At 34.1% G+C, this 25,116-nt stretch overlaps 1 protein-coding gene across 4 annotated transcripts in view; it reads right to left on the bottom strand.

Annotated features, from left to right (window-relative positions):
• Positions 1-25,116, bottom strand: part of LOC143916081 (uncharacterized) — a 253,337-nt gene that overhangs the window by 133,460 nt on the left and 94,761 nt on the right. The window contains exon 1 of one of the 4 annotated variants that reach the window (XM_077436974.1): positions 964-1,271. The exons of 2 other annotated variants lie outside the window; for them this stretch is intronic. The gene's annotated coding sequence lies outside the window, so the exon portion shown is untranslated. Of the gene's footprint in view, positions 1-963; positions 1,272-25,116 lie in introns of those variants that run through there. One more of the 4 variants, XM_077436975.1, reaches the window with a different exon arrangement.

The raw sequence follows: 25,116 nt of genomic DNA, 5'->3' as shown, positions 1-25,116 counted from the left end.
TTATTCCAAACACGACATGTGACCATTCAATATCCGCAGCAATACATTCAAAAACCTATTTATAAGTGTACACGCACAACCCAATAGAATAAATAAAATACCTGTTAACTTGAAGAGACACCCAAGAGGAGAAAAAAAAAAAACATACCTGAACTTACATACAATTGCAAAGAAATAACTTTCGGTCGAATGCTCAAAAGGTTGAGAGTGGTTACTAACTGAGGCATCGGTAGATTTTTTTCACAAACTTGATTAAACTTTTTTGTATAAATTATAAGAAGGATTAAATTCGTCACATCAACTGATAGAATATAAAGTGCATCTTAACAAAAAAAATATATGCATCAGTTCATCAAAAAGAAAATGAATAATACAATTTCATTGTTTTTCCTTTTTGCGGAACAGTTCTACATATGTAGCACGTTATAGTTGACTATGTATGTATATACCTATACATACATACATTCAGCTGTCAAACGCAACATCCATTAGAATTAAACAACAACAACAACAACAATTAAAATCCAACATCCAACGAGTGCGTGTCGAAAAGTCAAACAAATCCGTATCAAGTACCTATCAAACGTCAACGTGACCGAAAAATTTTCACTAGTGGTTATTGCGATTATTTTTCGCCATCAAACTATAATAGAAATCGATCGTCGACAGAAACCGCGCAAAATGGCATAGTTTCAAGTCTAAAATTTTAGATCAATTTTTTACCAAGTGGACCATATACATAGTAAAAAATCAAAACATTCAGAGCAACGTGACAACAACTTTATCGAAAAGGTACACAAAACAACAGCAATGCAAAGTTTTCATAGACGAACGATAGTAAACACACCGTGTATCATAATGGATACGATCACACGAAAGTTTTTTTTTTTTTGACAATTTGACACGTGTACCTACACACTAGTGTGTATGTATGTAGGTAGAGTATATAACAATATTTTTTACCGTGTGTATGTACGAAGGAAGAAGACAACGACAACGCTGATGATGAAGATGAAACGTAAACGTCCAACGTATCGTGGGGGTGGTGGGTGGTGGTGTTGAGTGGTGGTGAGGTGAGGTGAGGTGAGGTGAGGTGAGGTGTCACTCGAGTTCACAGAAACGGTTCACGGCGGGTCACAGGTCGCTCCGGAAGCGAACGAACCGGTCGTCGGAGCGTATTGTTGTGAGTGTCGAGTGAGTGTAGAGATGCGCGGCAGAGATGCACGCACGTGAGTCGAGATGCGCACGCGCCGACCGCCGGGCGACGACTGGCGCGCGCAGGTAGCCGGAAAAGCGACGCGCGGGGGCGGACAGGGCGGGGGGCGGCGCGAGGGGCCAAACGGGGAGGAGGCGGGCCGCGGCGGGGAGGGGGCACGTGACGATCGCAGGTGCGCGCGCGCATGCGCACACCCGTCGCCTTGCAAGGACGCGCCGCGCCGCGCCGCGCACCTGAAAACGGGCCACTTTGCGGCCGCACTCTGACCTGACGCACAGGGCCGTACGTCGACAGCGAACCACCACCCCACTCCCGGACAAAATAAAATTGGATGGTGGCTTATTTTGGACTTTTGCAAACAAAACACACTCCTAATTATTATTAAATTTAAAAAGACCCGTAAATGGCCGCCAAATTAAAATAAAATGTTTATATATTCAATGGCGAGGCGAATCTTTGTATATATATATATTTAAAATAAACCTTTTAGTTTTTTTTTTTTTTTTTGTAAAGCTTAAATTAAATAGGGAATTTACAAAGTTGCTTTAAAGAATATATCCTTTCAGTAGCAGCATTTTTAGAATTTTTAACATATTTAACATACAGAGATGCGATTCAGAACGAGACCGTTTCAGAATTGGTAGCTGAAAATGCCATTGGAGTTTGGACCATTGTGGCATTACAGGAGTTCCTAATGCGCCGCAATGGTCAAAAATATAACAGAAAAGAAACAAAATAATAACTATACATGAAATTAATACATATTATACGTACAATTCATATAAAAACAAAAGTTCAAGCAATAGAACACACTTGTGAAGAGTCTCGGTGATTACAACAAAATGTCTATACCCTTCAGGTATAACACACAGATTACCTAAACACAATCTGCTTTAGGTCATCCACTCTCTAAAGAGTCTTTAATTAATATTATGTGTTAGATGTATTATGAACATTTATAAGGATTGTAAATAGGTTTTTGAGCTCTTTTTCCTATTATGCTGTAGACTAACATTAGAATAATATAATACTGTGATTACTAACCAAATTAAATTACATTGTAAAATAAAAAATGATCAGTAGATCAGTAGCTATTAAAATAGATATAAGATGTATTGTGAACATAATTTCGTAATAATAAAAAGCATTTAAAAATCAAAAAAAATCAAACACTCCTAATTCGATATTCATCATCGTCATTGATATTCGCGGCACACGTTGTTTACGACCCGTAGAGTTCGTCAGCTACGTACATACTAGGGTTTCTGATTTCCCGAACTTTTTCAATTCCCGGGACACGGGACGGAACCTAGGATCGTTCCCGGGATTCCCGGGATCCTTGAAAAAAACTTTTTTTTTTCAATTTTATATATTTTTTATTAATAAAAACATATTTTTTTACAAAACAATACATTATATATGTAATATATGTATCTATTAACTCGAAAAAATTTAATTATAAAAGTAAACTTATTTAAAGTAGCTTATTAAAAATACTAAAATATTTAAATGAGAATCCGAAAGTCTATTTCAAGATTTGGTACAAAAATTTCCAGCAATGGAAAAAACTCTTTCAGTTGAAGAGTTGAAGTCGAAGTTGGTTTTATTGTTAAAAGGGACGAAAACATTTTTTTTAAATTATCTATTATTTCTCCTGTCAGTATGTACATATATTTTGATTTCTTTTTTAAAGTCGAGGTTATTTTTATTTACGTTATTTTGTATATTCGTCTTTGCTAACTCCTTATTTAATTCTTCATTCATCGTCAAACACACAATTGTTTCATCTTCATCCGAAACCAAAAGAGTTTCTTCCATTGTGGAATCGTCAATACAAAAAGGATTAGGAAAATTAGGAAAAACTCGCCTCATAATAGTTTCACCGTAAGATATACATACATTCGCTTTTATTACAACATTATAAGAATGTTTTGTTCGGTATAAAATCAGAATTATTTAAAATTTGTGTTAAAAAAAATCAGTTTTAGGTTTCTTCTTTCTTTGATTTTAATTTTAGAGAATATTTTACGATTCTTTGTGTATTTGATTTATTGTTTCCCTTCGTGTAGTCGTGAAAATGTTGTATGTTTTCAAGATTTTTTTAAATCTAATTCCCGGGATTCGAGATAAAAATTCACGGGACACGGGACAACAAAAATTCCGTGAATTCCCGAGAATATCTGTCCCGGCTCGACCTGGGTCAGAAACCCTAATACATACATTATTTTTTTTTCTTTATTGTATTTTAAAAATCAATACCACAGAGACTTGACAGGTAGCCCCAAAGCGACACTTGGGTTATAATTAGAGGTAGGACCGGAAGCGTGCCGTTCTTTGTTTATTATTCGCGGTGCATTGTTCATTTGTATGATGAACCTTTTTTTGGCACTCAAGCTTTGCAAATAGACCCAAAACTCCCTGATTCCTGGAAAAAGCACGCTTCCGGTCCTACCTCTAGTTAGAACTAAAGGGCGGATAGGGAGCGTGATTTTTCCAGGCATCAGGGCGTTTTGGGTCTATTCACAAAGCTAGAGTGCAAAAAAATGATTCGGCGAACCTTTAACAAAGGTTCATCATAAAAATGAACAATGCACGGCGAGAAATAAACAAAGAACGGTACGCTTCCAGTCCTACCTCTAGTTATAATCAGTGGTGTAGTGCTTAGTAAAAAAGTACCAGGTCGGTCAATTAAATTAAAAAGTCAACCAAAGTGGTCTGAATAAGTCTTATTATTTTTTGCAATATAATATACAGTTCTGAAAATTTTGTTAGATGATTCGATTTCGGCATCATTCAAAGTGTCTATAATTTTTTCAGTGGGTTGTTGTTGGGCTGTTTTTTCTGTACTAAAATGAGCATTTGGGCGAGGATACGGTTGTTATTGTAGTCACCGAATGTTGAAACGAGAGTCTGCTCACAATATTTGGTACACAAAATTTGATATGAAATATATGTAAGTAAAAATACTCGAAAAACAATTTTTATATCAAAGTACCAGGGCGGCGACCTGGCCCGACTACACCACTGGTTTATAATACAAATATAAGTTAAAACAAATCAAGAATAATAAAAATCATAAAAAAAGTAAGAAATATGTACATATAATAAAAAACAAATAAATAAGATTGAAAAATAATATCGTGCTATTTAGGATGTGTTCCACCAACTCAACATATGTACATAATTGGCATTTAAGACGTACAAGTAATGTGCCAGCAAGTTAGGAGTCGAACAACTCTCGAGAGGGGGGAGTTCATGACCACGTTTGATTTAGCCCTAATTGGCAAAAATATGTCATGCTTACGCAAAACCCTATATTTTCCCGGGACCCAGAATTTTAGTCTCTCCAAGATAGCGGGATTGTGGGATTGAGCGGAATCGAGAGATTAATATAGTTTTTTTTTTCTTTTATGGTAATGCCCAAAATTGTTTCATCGTTTATTTTAAATAAGTAAGATTTCTTATATTATATGTATAATATGTATTTCTTGATCGTGATCTCTAGGCGAGGGTGCGTAAGGCGCCCCTTGGATCCAGCGCCCTTGGCAACCGCCCCGTTGCCAATGCGTTGTTACGGCACTATAAGTTCATGAAATGAAAATATAGTGTTTTTATGCCTAATCCCATATATAGGACATTGTTTTTTCGATGACCAACCAATATTCAACATCCTTGAAGTATGCATTTGGCAGTATCAATAGAACATAAAAGACCTAGCTCTGCGCGAATCGAAGCTATACCTGTTATCCCGGTATTTCCCCGAATTATCGGGTGTGTTTCAAGTTGTAATTTGCAACAGCAATTCACAAGTATACAAGATGACCTAAATGCATTTTAAAAAGTACAATGACTTGTTTCGTATTTTTTAAGAGTATAATTTATTTTTTAAGAGTATCGTTTCTTTTGGCCGCCTTCGAATTCGAAGGCGAAATTTTATTTTGTTTTGTATATTACCTTCTTATATTCTTTAGATAAAATCGTGGGTTGGTCACATCCAATTTTTTTCTATAGACGCAGTTGACAGGGGTTTTTAATATAAAATATAATATGTCTTTTAATAAAATAAATAAATAATAAATTAAATATCTCAAATAAGATCTGTCGTTTCCTTTTTATCTCTGCCGGGGAGGTTTATACCTACTTTTGCATTTAGGCTTGCAATTACATTTAACATCGGTCTGTACGTACCAGGGCCGCGCCTAGGAGTTCGACCGTCTGTGTGCAAACTTAAATCAGCCGCTCTTTAATTCTATCAGCCTTTATATAAACCATACTAATTCGGGACATAGTGTTGAAAGTTTGAATCACAATAAAAACTAATCAGAAAACCAAAACGTTTAGTTCTGAACAGGACCAGACGACAAGAGAGACTGAACGTTTTCAAGTTCATTCATGAAAGTATTGTGTTTTTACCCCTAATCCCGATTATTTCGATGACCAACCAATACTCAGCATCCTTGAAGAAATACATCTGGCAGTCGCAAAGAAAATAGTAAAGACTGCTTGTATATACATACATACATACTAGCATATGTACACATTAGCATAGGCCCTTGATAAACAATTAAATGATCACTTACCCCGATCTAATGCCTCTTCTTATTTCACCTCTGAAGAGACATAAACGCGTACGCGAACACGAACAAGGAACTGCCCAATATGGCGGCGTTGAAGAAAATTTCAAAAACAAAAGAACAAATAAAATAGAATAAAACAATATTATATTATATATGAGCGCATGCGCATTGGGTGTCAGTTCGATTTATAGCGAACAGTGTCACGAAATAATCCTGTCATATATAAATATGTTTATTATATGTAAATAGTCCAATTCCGTCTGCTTGGATGCATACAAGGACCTACGATATAAACATCACAGGAAATTTTACTCACCGTATTCACAGCAAGGATAAACACTACTCTAGAATTACAACGAAACAGCTCGAATGTTTTGTTTTGAAAAGACGGTACCATGTACACCACATTTTTTCTATATGTTTAAAACTATCTTAAAAAAACCACGTCCCACATCCCACGCTGTGTGATTTCGCCCTTAAGCTTTACGTAAGTCCCATACTACATATAAAGACCGGTTTGCCTATAGTTATGATTAATGTGCCATTTATTTTTGTCCTCAAAACGGGACATCTAACAATTTTTACGTAATAGTATGTGTATTCAAGAAACCGCGTATTTTTTTTATAGTTTTTATTTATTAATAAAAAGAACAGGACTGTTGATGAAGAAAAGAAAAGAACAGGAATGAATAATATAAATATAAAAAATTTATCTTGTTTTAAATTTTTCTGACGAACAAATTTTCTTATTAGTATTACTGGGTTTGCTTTTAAATAAGAATGAAATTCTTGGCAGGATTTCTTAATTTTCTCGGTTCCGTGGTTTGAAGCATCAGTTAATATACATATAGTAACACAAGTGCATTCGTTGAGACGATCTTTTAATTCACCCATTACTATTGGCGCTAAAATATTTACAACAATAGCTTCTGTTTTCGTACGAGCACATCTAAATTTTTGTTCAAACCATGTTTGAATTAACTTGAAGCACAATCGTTTGAGCGAAAACTATGGTTTTCTTGCACCATATGATAAACCCAGGCGCCATCCGTCGCAGCAACTTCCAGATCTTTCGAAGATGTTACCCTCTTTTTGAAAACGGGACATTTCGACGTCCCGAAGCTGGGCTCAGGGACAACGGGACAGGCTACCTAAAAACGGGACGGTCCCGTTCAAAACGGGACGTATGGTCACATTAGGTATGATGCATATAAAATAATTTAGATCAAGATTTCAAAGAATGCAACTGTAGTATGATTCAAAACAATGCATTCCAATTTGGCTTATCGATTCTTAAGACGTTTTAATCTAATTAAACATCGACCAGACAGACAAAACGCCTCCGGTGCAGAATTGCACACTACTACTTACTTAACCCGTCAACTGCAATCGCAGACCAACAAACCGAACGAAATATTTTGAAAGGATCCCATTATCGAAACGATGCAATTCTTCGGCCATGCATTGCAACACACACAAACGCGAACGATCTTCGAACACACGAATTTTAATTAACACACTCGATTTTTAAACAAATCGAAACGGACAAAAGGCCACCAAAGTCGATCCGCTAATTATACGTTCCACATCCACGAAATCTATTGTGTGCGCGCGTTTGAAATTATTACACGTGATAATAACGGCCTACCACACTACTCTTGCACGCATATGCTCACTACTTAAATATCATATTTATTATATGTATGTACGTACAGTTTATATGTCGGACGCGCTCGCTAGGTGCACTAAAAACGTCGATCGAGAAAAAACAATGCATCGTAAAGTGCAGCGTGCGATTAATAATACATATAGTGGGTCGAGGACGTTTTGTCCGACGAGTTCAACGACGCACTGTGGGATTGATCGACTCACTCTACGATTAATATTCAAAATTATTTAAATTTACTACACCGTTATGTATGTTGAACATACATATGTATTATATATGTCACAGTGGAATTAAAACAGCAGCGAATTACACTGACGTTTCACTGAAATCATCACTGAAATCAACTTTGCGCCGTTATTTGTTCATTGTTCGCCGTGCTTTGTTCATTTTTATGATGAACCTTTTTATGCTCTCTAGCTTTGTAGTTTGCCCTGTTTCCTGGAAAAAACATGCTTCCGGTCCTACCTCAACTAATTACATTTTCACTGGGTACAGTTATATTTTCATTTTTGAAGTTTGGGTACACTTCAAAAATGAGAGAGCAGTTAGTTAAATATATAATTGATTATAATAAAGCTTAAACCATTAGCTTAATGTGTGATATATCTATAAATATATGTAGTTAGCCAGCAGCATTGCTCGGTCGTTAAGCTTCTTCTTAACACCGAGAGGCGCCGGGTTCGATCCCATGAGCTGACCTCGATTGAAAAGAACTTTTCTGAGTACATCTGTAGTGCTGCTGGTCAGACTTGGATATTTGTGACTCCAGGTCGATCGTTTCCTATCAGAGTTTGCCAATTTTCTCTGATCTCATTGTTGAAACGGTTCCCGATTAAAATTGGCTAAAAATCCTCCCTACCTACTATCTCACCACTATTTAAGTATGATTAATGTACAATAAAATTTATGAACAATTCATGAATGTCTCGTTAATTTGCGAGTTTTTCAGTATCTCGTAATTCAACGACTTGTACATAATTAAAATGCTGCATTGTTTGTAATTGGCCAGGAAGGCGCATTGGGGTTTACCTGTAAAGCCTTCCTGGTATATTTGTAAAAAATAAATAAAATAAAGAACCACCACCTACTACTTCTTCGGTTTGTAATTATGATAAGTTGTCTAACTGATGAAAACGAAAAAAACGCTGAATATGGGACTTATTTTATATAATATAATACTTATGATATCAATATTTTTTTTGTAAATATTGAAAGGGCAACAGACACGTAGCTAAAATAACCGACGATATATGGATGAAAGAAGTGCTCGAATGATAAAAAGGTAAAAGTGACGAATAGAAGCATGCTGGGAAGGTCTTCATCCAGCAGTGGGTAGCGAATGGCTGTGAATGATAATGATGATGATATTATATGTATGTCTGTCACTTTAGGAAAATCGACAAAAATAAAATCGAAATCGAATGTAATAAACATGCTACAAATTGAAAAAAAATTCCATAGAACACATGAATCGGCAATCCGACCCATAGTGCGTTGCATTCTTGCAGCTGACGAATGCACCACACACCATCGAGAGCTATTCGTATGATTCCCTGCATAGTCATCACCGCTCTTCATTCATACGTTCCAACGAATGCTAGTCCAGGTACGTCCGAAGTCCATTCTTCGTGTCGGAAAATTTAGTTTAATAAAAACGCCGAAGCCTAAGAGCTCTGCACCGCTGGGAAAACAATGGCTAATTGTGGTTGTGTGTGTGTATGTGTGTCGACATTGGAGCCGACACGGTTAAAATTATGATAAATCTGTGTATTATGTAAAAGGTTGATGAGGTTAGCGACGACAACGATGGAAAACGAAGTTGCGACCTCGACCCAATGAGCTAATGGCTGCTTGACTCCAGAGTACACCAGCGCCATTACTTGCTTCTGGAAAATCATTGTTTATCTCGAGACCTCGACTTCGGCGAGTTTCTTCAGCATGTCGAAAATTGATTTGTCGAAGTCAATGCGTGACCGGAATTGACAATAAAATTACCAAATGCCTGATGCAAATCACATTTTATAGATCTATATCTACATATATATATAAAATTTAATATGTGTTTGTCTGTAATATACATATAATATCATTTCCGTTGCGTAACTTTTCACTGTTTGCCTTTTTGAGATATATTCAAAACGCTCTCTCCAATTTTTGATCGAACTATATTTTCTCATTTTGATATTAAAGTGATCTATTTTATTTATAATAGATCACTTGCAATATATTTTCTTCTCTGTTTAGAATCTACATAGATATTTGAAACGATGATCGGATAAATGCACTTTCGAGACATCCAAAAGTTCAAAGATGCTCAAGAAGAACTAACGTACATAATATAATTGAACAAAAAAAGTATCAAGCATTTTGGGGATTTTTTGAACACCGTTCGTCCTATCGAACTGAAACTTAGTATCGGAGACTGAAATTATTATCGATACGACGTAAATTTTTTTCAAATTTTCAAGTTCACCGGAAATGGTATCTTCCATTATAGGTGTTCTCTTTTTTACTTGCCTCTTTTCAGCTTGCTTTCGATTTTTTCGTCTGACAATATTTGGGTTCTTATCCACACTCTTTTGTTTCGATGAATAATTACTAAACGGTACAAACTATTTGTAAAAAACGAATCAATGAAGGATGTCTTTTATTTGATCTTAAAAATCTAGAAATGGATGCGAACCGAAAATTTAAAGAATATAGCCAAACTCTCAAAACAAGAACGCCAATATGAGGAGTATTTTTTGCGTGAAACATCAGGAGAGTTTGAAAAATGGAATTGGACGTTTTTGAAATATGAAAACATGCAATTGAACTTTTTTTCTTATACATTTGAAATCCCGGGATTGGAAATTCCTAGCACCGCAATCCCGGTGCTGAAGTAATCATCCGCGATTGGAAGCACTATGCGTCACTATTCAGTGCATTCTTCCGGGAACCATTTGAGAAAATTGGCCAGACATATATATAAGCATAATACAAATACTATATACACATCTATAAGAAAATAAGTGAGACATCTATGTTATCTATATACATATATAAAATTGAATGTCTGTTTGTCTGTCTCGTATAGGCTCCTAAACTACTCAACCGATTACGATGGAACTTTCAGGATTTGTTGTGTGCATATCCGGGAAGCTTACTGTGAAAAAAAAACGGGAAAAAACCTCTTAATAATAATATTCGTAATTACTATTTTACTGACGCGAAAGTTTGAATCGCCATTGTGTAGTCAAGAAAATGTGTTCATTGGTAACCACGTTGACAGTTGTTTTATGACGACATGGCGTTGAAGAGACGTTAGTAGAATTCCAACCATCACTTGAAACGGAAACGGGAATCAGCTAGTATTATAAAAAAATTGGGAACAAAATTAAGTGAAAATTCCGGAAAAGTGTCTGCTAACGTGAGTGCATTTCATGTTTATTCGAAATACACATATATGTATATCGATTTATCTATAATATTATATGTATTAATTAAAATTTCATAATAATTCATATACTACATATAAAGCGGAAATTTGAAATTAAGTATATATTTAGTGAGCTCTCTTGTAGAACTAATTATAAGGTGAGTGCAATTATATGATTTACGCTTTTTACAAATGAATGAATTGAAAACTAAAGAGAACGAAATAATATGTATAAAAAGTGCTTATTAAAAAGTAAGTTCCTACGAAGGTTTTGCAAAAGTATGATTTATTTAAATATTTTTTTATATCCTGGGAAAAGCATTTCATTGACTCGTAAATTCCATTGCCAATTTTTTACAAAGCCCATTTCAGTAACTGAATCAAATAAAATCGAGAATTTCAACAAGCTTCTGGATACAATGGTCATTTTAAGTATCATATGTGCTTTTAAATACAAATCTAATAGAATAAATAAAAGAAAAATTAATCGTTTTCCATACACTTAATCAAAGTCAATGTTTTAAAAGACTGAAAGGTTTACACAAATGAAGGGCAAATAGGAGAACCATATATGTACATATGTACATATACATATGTCGCAGATCAAAGGTTGAGGTCCACCATGCACAAACGGCGATTCTCAAATAAAAAATAGTACCTGATTGATTTCGAAAATGCAAATTCCGAGCATAAAATAAAATCAGTCATTAATTTCAATACAAATGATTCGGACTGTATTTAGATACGATTGGTTAACAAAGCTCACAGTGAAAGGCGCACGGGCAATAACTTTAAACAGGCGGCATAATTAAATCACAACTTCGCATAATCGTTATGCGAAAGTCGTAAATATTTAACGGTGCAAACTCTCTCTGTACTTGTATACATACATTTAACAAGAAGAACCTGCCTACATAAATATATCTGTACGATTTCGTTGCACTCGCAAACATCGAAAACTGTAACTAAACTAGAAGACACTCATACATACACGTTGGTAAACTGTATTTTTGCAGATGTGCATATTACTATGCAATTCAAAATTAGCATTTCATAAGCCAGAACATATCTTAGTGAATATACATACGTATATAAAATGTTAGTAAATATACATACGACATATGACATATGTTAGTAAATATACATACGTATATAAAATACATCCTTTAAATCAATAAACATCAGCCTTTATATCTACATACATTGACACAAAATTGAATTTTAATAAATCAAATGGTAGCACGTGCACATATGTACATACATACGTATGAAAGATTGCAGAAATATGTAAATGATTTTATACATAAAAGCTATTTTACATTTCTTATTAACTATATATATTACGACATTCTTTCATTCATAAACTTCCAATAGATGATTATATTTTCATACAGGTATACCCCATTTACAAACGATTACACAGTATCATCAAGTCTGAAGAAGAAGATCTTCAATCAATACATTTTGCAAGTGTTGACGTATGGGTGTGAAATTTGAACATTGAAAACCAAGATGCTACACAAAGTCTAATGCACTCAAAGAAATGTGGAACGCTGCATGCTTGGCATAACGAGGAAAGACAGGAAGCGAAACACGTGGGTGAGAAGTATGACAAGGGTAGCGGACATAGTGGATAGAGTAAAGAGATTGATATGGCAATGGGTGGGCCACTTGGCTAGAAGAATGGATGAAAGGTGGACAAAAGAAGTGCTTGAATGGTACCCGAGAGAATGCAAAAGGGTAAAAGGAAGACCGCAGGGAAGATGGGTAGACGAAATTAGGAAAATGTGTGGGGTAGGATGGATGAGAGTTGCGCAAAACAAAGACGACTGGAAGCGTGTCGGAGAAGCCTTCATCCAGCAATGGATGGTGATAATGATACAATATCATAGATACTGAATGAGAAGCATTTTATAATATCAGTAAATTCAAGATGCTCATAAACTCAAATTTGCGAGATACATAAGATACGTAAATATTCTATATTTACATATATTATTATTTTTTATTACCAGGAAGGCCTTACAGGTAAACCCCAATGCACCTTCCAAACAATACAGCGTATTTTATTATACAAGTCGCTGAATTACGAGACATTGAAAACTTGCAAATTAACAATACATCTCTGAATTGTACATTAATCATACTCAAATAGTGGTGACATAGTAGGTAGGAAGGTTTTTAGCCAATTTATAATCGGGAACCGCTACAATGAAATCAGAGAAAATTGGCAAACTCTGATAGGAAACGATCGTCCGAGTCACAAATATCCAAGTCTGACCAGCAGCACTACAGATATACTCAGAAAAATTATTTTCAATCAAGGTCAGCTCATGGGATCGAACCCGTTGCCTCTCGATGCTAGGCAGAAGCACAACGACCGACCGATATATGTATATATGTATACAATAATACAGAAAAGAAACAAAAAAATGTATATAACTACACATACATTTATTTTTTATTTATTTTTATTTTTACATACATATTTTCACATACATATATACAAATATACCAGGAAGGCTTAACAGGTAAACCCCAAATGCGCCTTCCTGGTCCACATAATTATTACATAGATACATGTAAATCTAAATATCTGACATCTATGGTCAGTATACATATATTACAAACATCGTATTAATACGATAAATAACGATGAATAACTTTCATGTAACAATACGAATTTTATATTCGATAAACAACCACAGAGACATCTATGGTGAGCAATATGGCGAAACCTAAGATATAACAATAACTAAAGGTTCGCAACAGAAAATTGGGAAGGAAATGCCAATTTTACAGGAATCGTTTCAATGAAAATCATAAAAATTGGCAAATTCTGATAAGAAACGATCGACCTAGACAAATCAAGGTCTGGCCAACAACGAGACTTAGCGGGGAATCGAACTCGTAACATCAAGTACGAAATAATTCAACATTCACCACTAGACCACGCTGCTGCTTCATACAATATTCATATATTCTATTTATTTATTTATATAGAACCATTTGATCAGTTACGGAAGTCAGATAAAATAATATGATCAAGGAAGGATATGAATTTCAATATTACACAAAACATCGAATATTTGAATAATTTTCTAACTTACAGAGCTTGTACTCTATTTTTCCGAACTGTGCTGAAAAATTAATTTAGCCAGATAAATTATACAGAATCAAACAAGAGGCAACCCACCTTAATTTCAACAAAATTAAGATTGCTCAAAAAAAAAAAACCAATACGAAAATTGCATCCAACAAATTACAGGAACAGAAAAATGTGATATTTTTTTTATACACAGGTCCAATCTTTTCCACCTATGATTTTTTCATAGAACCAATTAGGATATGTCCATGAATAAAATGTTGAATCGGCATCTTGAATGTGTCATGTCCTTTAACCCCTTTTCAGGTGCTGCCTCATCAGGCGCTGCCTCGCCTAGCCACATCTCCACCACACTGGATGCACTTTGGTGCATTATTTCAGTGCGGACAGTGTGGCACATATCCGTTCGTAATTGACGACAGCCTATTGCGGAATATGCGCGGCCAACAATGGCGTTTATTGTTCGACCGGGTGCATCATTATGTCGTACCATTACGTAGTTAGGCGATCCCACGTGGCCGTTCGTTCGGTCGGCAGGTGATCTCCGGCCTTCTTAGCTTAACCTTTTGTCTTCGGCTTCGACAATCGGTGGCGACGTCGCACAACAATGAGGCGTTGTTGCGGTGCGCCCTCCCACCCACACCCGCATTGTCCACGTGGCCCACATACACCATTGTATTATGATGTATGAGCCTGCTGCAATTATTAATGGCCCCCGCACTCGTATTGAGATGTTACGTCGATATTGTAGACAAGGTGTTCGACTTGTTAAAGTTCAGCGGCTATTTTTTTTCTTTCTAGGTGTTTAGCGTGTGTTTTAGAAACACTGAATACGAGTGTGTGTGTGTTTGCGAAGGCGCGTGCTCGTTTGGTTGGTCAGGTTGCTTCTTGTAAGTTATCGACGTTTGCTGCTAAAGTGTTATACTTCCGCGAGCAGATCGCTCATGCAGATTGTCTGTGCTCTCGAGCCAATGTCGCGGCAAAAACTGGTGCACGCCACTGGACTGTCAGGTGTGCTCAAATGGGAGGAAACGCATGGGAAATTATTTAAAACATTTTTATATGGGTGAAAAATCTGAACTTATCGATATCACTTGAGTATTTGAAAAGTAATCAAATATATATATATATATATATATATATATATATATATATATATATATATATATATATATATATATATATATATATATATATATATATATATATATATATATATATATATATATATATATATATATATATATATATATATATATATATATATATATATATATATATATATATATATATATTATTATATATTATTATATATATATATATATTATTTTATTTTATTGTCACAAATCAATATACACTCGCCATTACAGATTTGCTCCAATGCGACGGGTGTACGTTAACGAAATACAGAATACATAAATAATCAGAAATACAGTAATACATACATATACAAGCATATATATATAGCATATAAAAATTATAGAGATGTCAATAGAGATATCTATAGATTTCAGATTACTGTGTATAATTATTACAAATTATACACAGACAGATTTTGTGACAACAGGATTAGATCTAATACCAATTTTCAGGAACCGTTTCAGCAATGATCAGATAAAATTGGCAAACTCTGATAGAGAAACGATCGATTTGGAGTCACAAAACCCCCAAATCTAACCAGCATTGTCGAGGACTCGAACCTTTGACCTCAGTGGTGCTAAATATATACGCTACCACTAAGCCAAACTGCTGGCAACTATATTATATATATATATATATATATATATATATATATATATATATATATATATATATATATATATATATATATATATATATATATATATATATATATATATATATATATATATATATATATATATATATATATATATATAATACAGCAATATGACTAAAGAGCGGACCCAGAGCGCGCCGTTCATTGTTCACATGTTGTAAATGCATTGTTAAAGGTTTGCCGAACCTTTTTTTACAAAGCATTTACAATGATGGAACAATAGACGGCGCGCTTCCGGTCCTACCTCTAAATATGACTTAATGGTAGCGTGTATGTTTATCACCAAGTGATCATTGGGTTCGATCCCCCATACTGCTGGTTAGATTTGGGGGTATTTGTGACTCCAAATCGATCTTGTCTTATTACAGTTTGTCAATTTTATCTGATCATTGTTGAAACCAGTGGCGTGCGCTGAAATTCTCTCTCTTTTCGCCGTACAGCCTTACTTAATGTGCACGAACAGGATACAAGAGGAACAGCCTGTTCCTCTTGTATCCTGTTCGTGCACATTAAGTAAGGCTGTACGACAAAAAGAGAGAGAATTTCAGCGCACGCCACTGGTTGAAACGGTTCCTCAAAATTGGCAAAAATCATCTTTCCTGTCGTTAAAAATCTTCTGTATTTATTGTGTGTATAATTTGTTAAAATTATGTACAAAATCTAAATCCATAGATGTCTCAATGGATTAATTCTGTGATTAATTCATTAATTTTTATTTCGTGTTTTTTAGCTTCTGGAAATACAGTGATTTATGTAATAATAAAAATGCTGCATTGTTTATAATTAATTGTCCAGGAAGGCGCATTGGGGAGTTCTTGTCAAGCCTTCCTGGTATATATCTATGTAAAAATAAATTAAAATACGTGGCATTGAAACCAAGAATCTTATATCAAAATACTGTACGTAGAGTTAAGGAAGTGAGAACTACAGGAGGTGTTTTCCACGGTGACCGGAAAAATACACTCGAGATAGTTGCACTCTTGAGACATCAAATTTTTCATGATGCTCATAGAGAATCAACGCAATAGAAATCCACAAAAAAGCGTCGAAAGGTATTAGAATGCTATCCGAGGGATTTTTTGTGGAATTCTATTGCGTAAGTTATTTTTGATTATATTATGGTTATTAATTTGGTTTTTTTTTTGTTGTTATAATAAGCAATTTGCTATTAAATAAATAACACTAGCTGATTGGTTATTTTTACAACGTAATTATTAAATCGTAATCTAAGATCTTTTTAAATTATATGTGAGTCAATTTATTGATTTAATTATTCTCAAAGTAACACATGTTACGAAAGACCCGAATTTTCAGCATTTTTATTTTAGAAAATAGGAATTATTACGCAATTCTAAATGAACACTTTGGATACAAATTTGAAATTTGAGTATTAAGAATAATCGACTACATATGCGACAAATCTAGATAAAATATTTTATAAAGTAAGTCATATCTCATAAAACGATAAATGTTTATCTTTTCTGAGGCAAAAACGCCACCGCTAAATGCGATTAGGTTTACGACCAATTTGCCTAACGTTGAACTTTTCAAATACAGAATTATCTCCAGAATATTATAAAAATCACACATTTCCGCTGTAAAATACCTATATAATAGAATAGAGGCATTATCCTACTGCAACTATCCGGGGCGGGAAAGTGACACCTAAATTAAATTCAAATTACGCAAATCCTGGATAACAGTTAATAATAATTGGCGCAATAAAAAGCCCACAGCGAATTGAATCCGACCCATCGACAGCAAAACTTCGACTAAGCGAATCGTTGAAAAATAAAGGAAACATTGCGTGATGATACAGTTGCACGCGAGTAGTACCCAACATATTTATACCAGAAGGAAATTGTCGATGAACATTAGGAACAACACGCTTCGGGCACTCGCCAACTACCATTGCAATTCAAAAGCAAAACCCTTCTTATTTTCGCGGCTGTACATATTGTATATACAGACGGCGCAAAAGTGACGACCGAAATAAAATTTCGTCGCCAAGATGATCAATCATGTTTTTTTTCTGCTAAATTAATGCATGTGAATTACGATAAATAATTTTGCGCTATTTTATTATATGTGTATTGTTTTAAAAATAAAACACCATATATTTGTACCTACTATAGTGTTGTGTTTACGATATACATGAACATATGTACATGGAGACAATAATATCAATGTCATTATGCATTCAACTTACAAATGTAGTTTATTAACGATCGTTAAATTATACTGAATCATCATCATTTACAGCTCTTCACCATCCACTGTTTGTTCTTTCTAAAACGCTTCCATTCGGGTCTGTTTTTTTTTTAATCCAATTAATCATGCACACTCGCCTAACAGATTGCTCCAAAGCGGCGGGTGTGCTAAACAGATTAAGACTCAAGAAATTACATATATATAAATTAAATACATAATTATTACATAAATCGATATCAATATATGGCATCAACATATGTCAGACATTACAAACATCCTATACAATACGATCAATAACATTTTTCATGTAACAATACGATTTTTCATATTCAATAAATACCCACAGAGACATATGTATATGGAGAGAAATCTGGCGAAACTTAAGATATAACAATAACTTAATGTTTACAATAGAAACTTGTAGAAAGAAAGCCAATTTTACAGGAACCTTTTCAATGAAAATCAGAAAAATTGGCAAATTCTGGTGAGAAACGATCGACTTCGACAAACCAAGGTCTGGCCAACAACGAGGCTCTAGTGAGAATCGAACCCGTGACACCCTGCATGAAATAATACAACACTCACCACTAGACCACGCTGCTGGTTGCGCAACTCTCAGCTGGTACCACGACAAGATCCAAATGGACCTTTTCGGACCTTTTGTGGCTGGACCTTAAACCGGCCTGACGATTTATCGGTCGGACGTTTTATCGTCTGGGTCTTTTATCGGGTGGACATTCTATCGGCCAGATCTTCTTTCGTGGAACTTTTGTCTATGGATCTTATGTCGTAATACGCTCTCATCCATCTTACCCCTAATTTCATCCCATCTTCCTTGCAACCTTCTTTTTACCCCTTTACATTCTCTTGAATACTATTCCAACACTTATTTTATCCACCTTTCATCTATTCCTTTAACTACATGACCCATAGGCATTTTTTATTTAAAACGATTTAAAAACGGCGTTCATTTTCCCAAATGCACTCCATCCTAATTTCATACGTCTCTTTATTTCATCTCAATTAATTAGAAAATAGACATAAATGTAAATAGTCTAGGACGTTTAGGCAGTTGCACCATATAGCACTAAATATTCAAATAAAGATACATGTGTATCTGGAACACATCTCGACGCTTTTATTAATTCAAAATATAAAACAAGCGAAAGTCTGTAGGCAATAATATTGGAGATATATAAAATATAATCTCAGAAAGTGCACAGTAGAGGAGCGATCGGTGTAAACAGTGAGAAGCGTAATTGGCTCAAAACCCACCAATAATGATCGATAGTTCTGACCAATACTATTTCCACAGTAATGATAGTGTTGCGGGCAAAAAACCAACAATCGGGATCCGTAGCAACATGCAAGGAACATCATAATGGATAAATTTCTCTGGGGGCATTTAATGGCGCAGAACGCCCATCATCATTCATCCGTGCGCCGATTCAACTAGAAATATGTACATAGTAGTAGGTAAATAGTAAAAGGCAACGAAACCACGTACCCACACTTTAAAATTACCACTTTAATTACGATAAACCGTATTCCGCTTACACATAAAACACACGTAACTTGCAATGTCACTGCTATCATTTAACACGAATCATTCAATGCTACAAGTTTTTGAAAGCTTCTCCATCATATGGGCTACATACTGTTATGTACCTCGCTTATCAATGTAGTCGACTAACCAGTAGGGATAAGACACTCCATTGATTTGTGGCACACCTTATTTAATAAGTAGCACCATTGATTTATAGCACACCTAAAACACTGACTATCCAAAACTGTACGACACGTGTCTTCAACACTTTATTGTTTTAAAGAAGAGTATATAAACTCATTAGTGTTAGAATTTAAGTTAGTTATCACCATCTAGACTCCGAGAGTGGTAGTCATTAATATCGACCCCGCAAGTGACGGTCAACACATCAGCAGCAGAAAAAAGTTAACGTGAAACATTTCTACGTATCTCATTTAAATTCTCCGTTCCATAATTAAATAGATAAATGTATCGTAATAATAATTATAAAGAAATCTTGGTTAGTTAACCAAGTTAATTAAAAAAAAATAAATAATTTAATCTTTCATTAGAACATGACAATACATATGTACATATGTACCTGATTTTACATTTTTGATTGGTTATATTATATATGTAGACTATATTATAGAGTACCATTATAGTCATTCTCATATCCAATTGCTTAGCTACGAGTCCTACCGAGGCTGTCAGGATGATTCAATATGTGAGAAGAAAACATGAAATGGCCTGTCAAAATGTTTACTCTAGTATGTTACGTTGAAAGTACTATATGCATACGATTTATTATACCTACTTTCTAATATTTTTTCGCAGCCAATTATGTTCTCAAGTAAACTGATACGATCTATTAAAAACTTATCTAAGGTTCAACATTTTTTAAGCCTTATATTTCAAAGTGGCCGAAGATGGGATGGCGAGACGTTGCTGCCTCCGTTTAACGCATGACGGTCGATGCATACAAATAGTTCGATTATCCGACTATTACGGACGTACGGACGAAGATCTGAATGCGCGATAAGATGCATGTATATCTGTTGTGCTATCGATTTAGCAGCCATGTTGGAAGCTGTGTTGGGCCCGGAAAACACGCGTCGATGTATCGATAGATCGTCGCGTTATCTTCATCTATAACATTACAATATCGCATTGTCTATGGAGATAAGCGAGTGGCGCGAATGGTACCGCGGCTCTGGAATACATCCTACTGAACTATTGTCGTACTACGTGATGACGAAAGAGACAATTTAATCGTGGAAGTGTAAGTGCACGTTATCATGGAGATATATATTTTTTTGCTATATACATATATATTCAACTGCATAGTATATTGTACATATATTTATATGTATGTATACCAATACATAAGCTCCAGATTACTCTAGAATAAACGTATCCACAATACTAGGGCTGCACCAGAATTATATATTTAAACAACAAAAATATATTCATAAACAAAATATGTGTGAATATACTCATTTAAATAATTTATATCAATTTCTCACAAATGAAACAAAAATTCCTCACAAAATTGGGTTTGTCTATTCGCCGTTCGTTGAAGTCTCCAAAATTTTTCTTACTATTAGTATTGAAATTGATTTCATTTTAAATCTTAAATTAAATTAATATTACATGTATTCCATTTACAATTACTATATGTACTTCTATGTACATACATACATATTATACAAATGTATCCATTAATGTAGATAAAAAAAAAAAAAAATATATATATATATATATATATATATATATATATATATATATATATATATATATATATATATATATATATATATGTATATTAGTAAAGCAATAAAACCAAATAGCATTCGTAATATTCGTAATATAACAACAAAGCAAACACATGAAAAGCTTAAAACGATAATAAAATAGCATAAGTTTTTTTATGACTTCCCTATATACCAGGAAAGCCTAAGAGGTTAACCCCAATGCGTATTCCTGGCCAATCATAAACAATTATAGACTATCATAGAGACAGAGTGGGTAGCATTTTATTAGATGAGAAAATTCCAGATACTTATAAAATCTTATTTGCGAGAAATAATCTCTTATGTATAATACATTTAATATATACATATATATTATGTACATGTACATATACAATAATAAACAAAAGAAACAAAAAAATGGTATATGCATACATGTACATATATTCATACTCTATTTATTTATTTTATATTAATGAATTTATTTAGATATATGTATATTAATGGTCAAACTCAATAATGCTACTGCTTCACTCAAATCAACCAGGAAGGTCAACTGTCTCGACATTATGTACATCGACATGTCGCCTAATCCTAGTTAAATGTTGGTTCTATTCTGCAAAACCACACTATTTTCATACATACAATAAAATATCTTCAGTCAACATCAAACAATCAAAGCCCTCGACAAATATGCATGCACATTTCATCGTCAACATTAGCCGCTATCATTGAAATCGCCGACCCGCACTTTACATCAACGACAACAACAACACGACCGTATAAAACTAAACATCTGTTCAACGACATACAACGATATTATTACATATTACAATCGGCCGGAGAAACTTAAAACAAACACGAAAGATCGCCGAGATAAGCATCATCTAGTAGTAGTAGTTGTTATCAACCAATCGCTAACAACGCAACATTACAACACACAATTTCAATTCGGACAAAAGCCACCGAAAAACCCCTCTCAAATTCCGCAGATTTAACGCGTAGCGGTCGGCGGCGGGTAAAAGGTTAACCGATCGATCGGTCGGCTGTGATAAAGTCGTACCGGACGTCCCGTACACGGCCGTAAAGCGATTCAAATTTACCGATATAAAACGTTATCTTAGCGGGTGCTTTTGCTTCTTTTACGATCGCATCGGGTTTCGCTGACGACGCCAATGAGTCGAGATGTCGAGGAATCGCCGGCGACCTCACCTTCCGAAAGCGATTAACCGGCGGCCAGTGAGATAGCGGTCTCGTTTCCGTTCACACGTGGCAAAAAGTCACGTAACTAATGTCAACGTCGGAATATTGTCACGTAAATAATAAATGCCGAATTCGAACTACGTATTATAATGAGTTTTTTCGTCTGCGTCAGTGTGCTTGCGTACGTGCGTAGACGTTTTCGAATCGATTGACCGGAGATGGCCATACTATCGAATTGACCAAAATTAAATTACGTTTATTCAAATTTCGAAAAATTTTCATATTACAATTTATTTCAATCCAATGTTAGACATGCCTCCAAAATCGTTGTTGCTTTATAGACACACAAAGTTTTAAGCTTCGCTCAGTATTTGTAATATAAACAGCTTAAACATGGCGAATCGAAATATTCAATTGTTTTTTTATAAAATTTATTTGAATCGAAAAAAAATATCGAATCGTCATTGAAACTTCGATTTGTTTTCGATGTTACCAACCAACAATACATGTTTATATATTATAATTACATACAAAGTCTCTTTCGAAATTATATATTGGACTAGTTGTTTTTCCCGGCTTCGCTCAGAATTTCTAATACAAACATTCGAACGAAGCTTAAACATCGCGAAGTCTCTTTCGAAATTATATATTAGATTACAAAACATTCAAGCCTGAGAAGAATAATTTAGTAATAAAGTCAGTGGATCTCTATAATGGCGAAGATATTTCATATGTATATAAAATATTAGTGGTTTCAAACTTTTTTGTATATCATAATCTAAATTATTACTATGCTTTCAAATATAGTGAACCACTTTTATATCAACAACCTTGATTAAGTACTACTATTTCTATTTTAATTACACATAATTTTCCATTTAATCATAAAAAAACATTTTGCATTATTATCTATAGTATTTTTTGATTTTTAAATGCTTTTTATTATTACGAAATTATGTTCACAATACATCTTATATCTATTTTAATAGCTACTGATCTACTGATCATTTTCTATTTTAAAATTTTAATTTAATTTGGTTAGTAATCATAGTATTATATTATTCTAATGTTAATGTATAGCATAATAGGAAAAATAGCTCAAAAACCTATTAAATCTTATTTACTATATAGTAGAGAATATACATATAGATAATAATGCAAAGTGTTTGAAATCGTATAGATCCTATACGATTCATCGTCTAGAAATGCCTTCTTGAATCTACCTTCAAAATCTACAATTAAGAGTAGTAAAAGATACACCAATAAATGGTTTTCAACACCACTTAAACACTTCAGTTTTAGATTTAGACTACTATTATATTATTGCAAAAAAATATTACATACATTTTTGTAAATACCTACATAGGCTACATAGTATAACATGATCAAGTAATGCATTAATCAGCATTCCATCAGCGAAAACTATTTGCAACGAGAAATAGTTCTATTACAAAAGCATTTAGAAGACATATGTGTGTATATATTATTGACGATATATAATCTGCAGGATGACAAGATACTCAACTGCTAATTGGTACTCGAAGGATTACAAGAACAATGTGTGAAGGTACACGAATTCGACTCGGTCATGACAAGAAACGAGCAGATAACTATAGAAGACGTGCCTATGGCGAAGTATATACAATATATAATTTGTAGTACGACAAGGCAGGTAGGTTTTCAACTATTAATTGGTGCCTACCTCAAAGACAAGAGCAAAAGGCCAAGCGCGATATGGATCGACCAGATAAGGACCAAGCGCAGATAAACACTGACGTAACTTGACCGTAGCAAAACTGCAGACACTTTCAATCTAACGATAACAGCTTTCCGTATTTGAATATAGACTTTCATCAATAAACAGTAATATTCCTTATACGCGGTAAAGTCATATAATCCAATACTGCAATTAGTCACTCAAACCTATTATAGAATCTAACGATACGTTTAAATTAGTTTATTGCGGTATAATTAATAAGCTTCAATACATATCGACGAAATATTATAACGAGATCTATTCAAACGGTACAAATTTAATTCCGGTTAATTAACACGCGATTTAAATCCGTACACTTTTGTAGATTAAAAAATCGTAATTAGAATTTTAAATATAGCTATTAATAAGTCACAAACCGAGAGAGCTGAACGCGTGAGTAAACCAAACTGCTTATCAATTTCATTGGTATTCATCATAGTCGTGGAAACGATAAAATGAATTCCAGCGTAATAATCATTTGGGCCTCGCTGTGATTTTATTTTTTATTCATATTTTGTTTTATTTTATTTTATTTTTTCTTTCTCTTTTGTACATTTTTATATACTATTTTAATTTTGATCAGTGTAAACAAAGAATGGGATTTATGGATTTTATTTTTAATTTTTACACTTTTGTTATTTTTTTTTTTCTCTCTGAATGATGTATTATTTTCCTTTTGTTACTTTTTTTGTAATTTTATTTTACCATGTTTTCTGCTTTTGCTTTTTTCCTTTATTTACAGTTTACTTGTTTTTATATCATGTTTTTATATATTTTTCAAATGTAGGCCATTGTGGCGCATTAGGTTCTTCCTGTAATGCCACAATGGTCCAAAACTATTAAATAAATAAATAAATAAATAAATAAATAATACTGAAGTTCAGCA

This window comes from Arctopsyche grandis, chromosome 8, assembly GCF_051622035.1.
Source record: "Arctopsyche grandis isolate Sample6627 chromosome 8, ASM5162203v2, whole genome shotgun sequence".
NCBI lineage: Eukaryota > Metazoa > Arthropoda > Insecta > Trichoptera > Hydropsychidae > Arctopsyche > Arctopsyche grandis.
The sequence above is the reverse complement of the archived record's forward strand: the minus strand, read 5'-3'. Positions and strand labels throughout refer to the sequence as shown.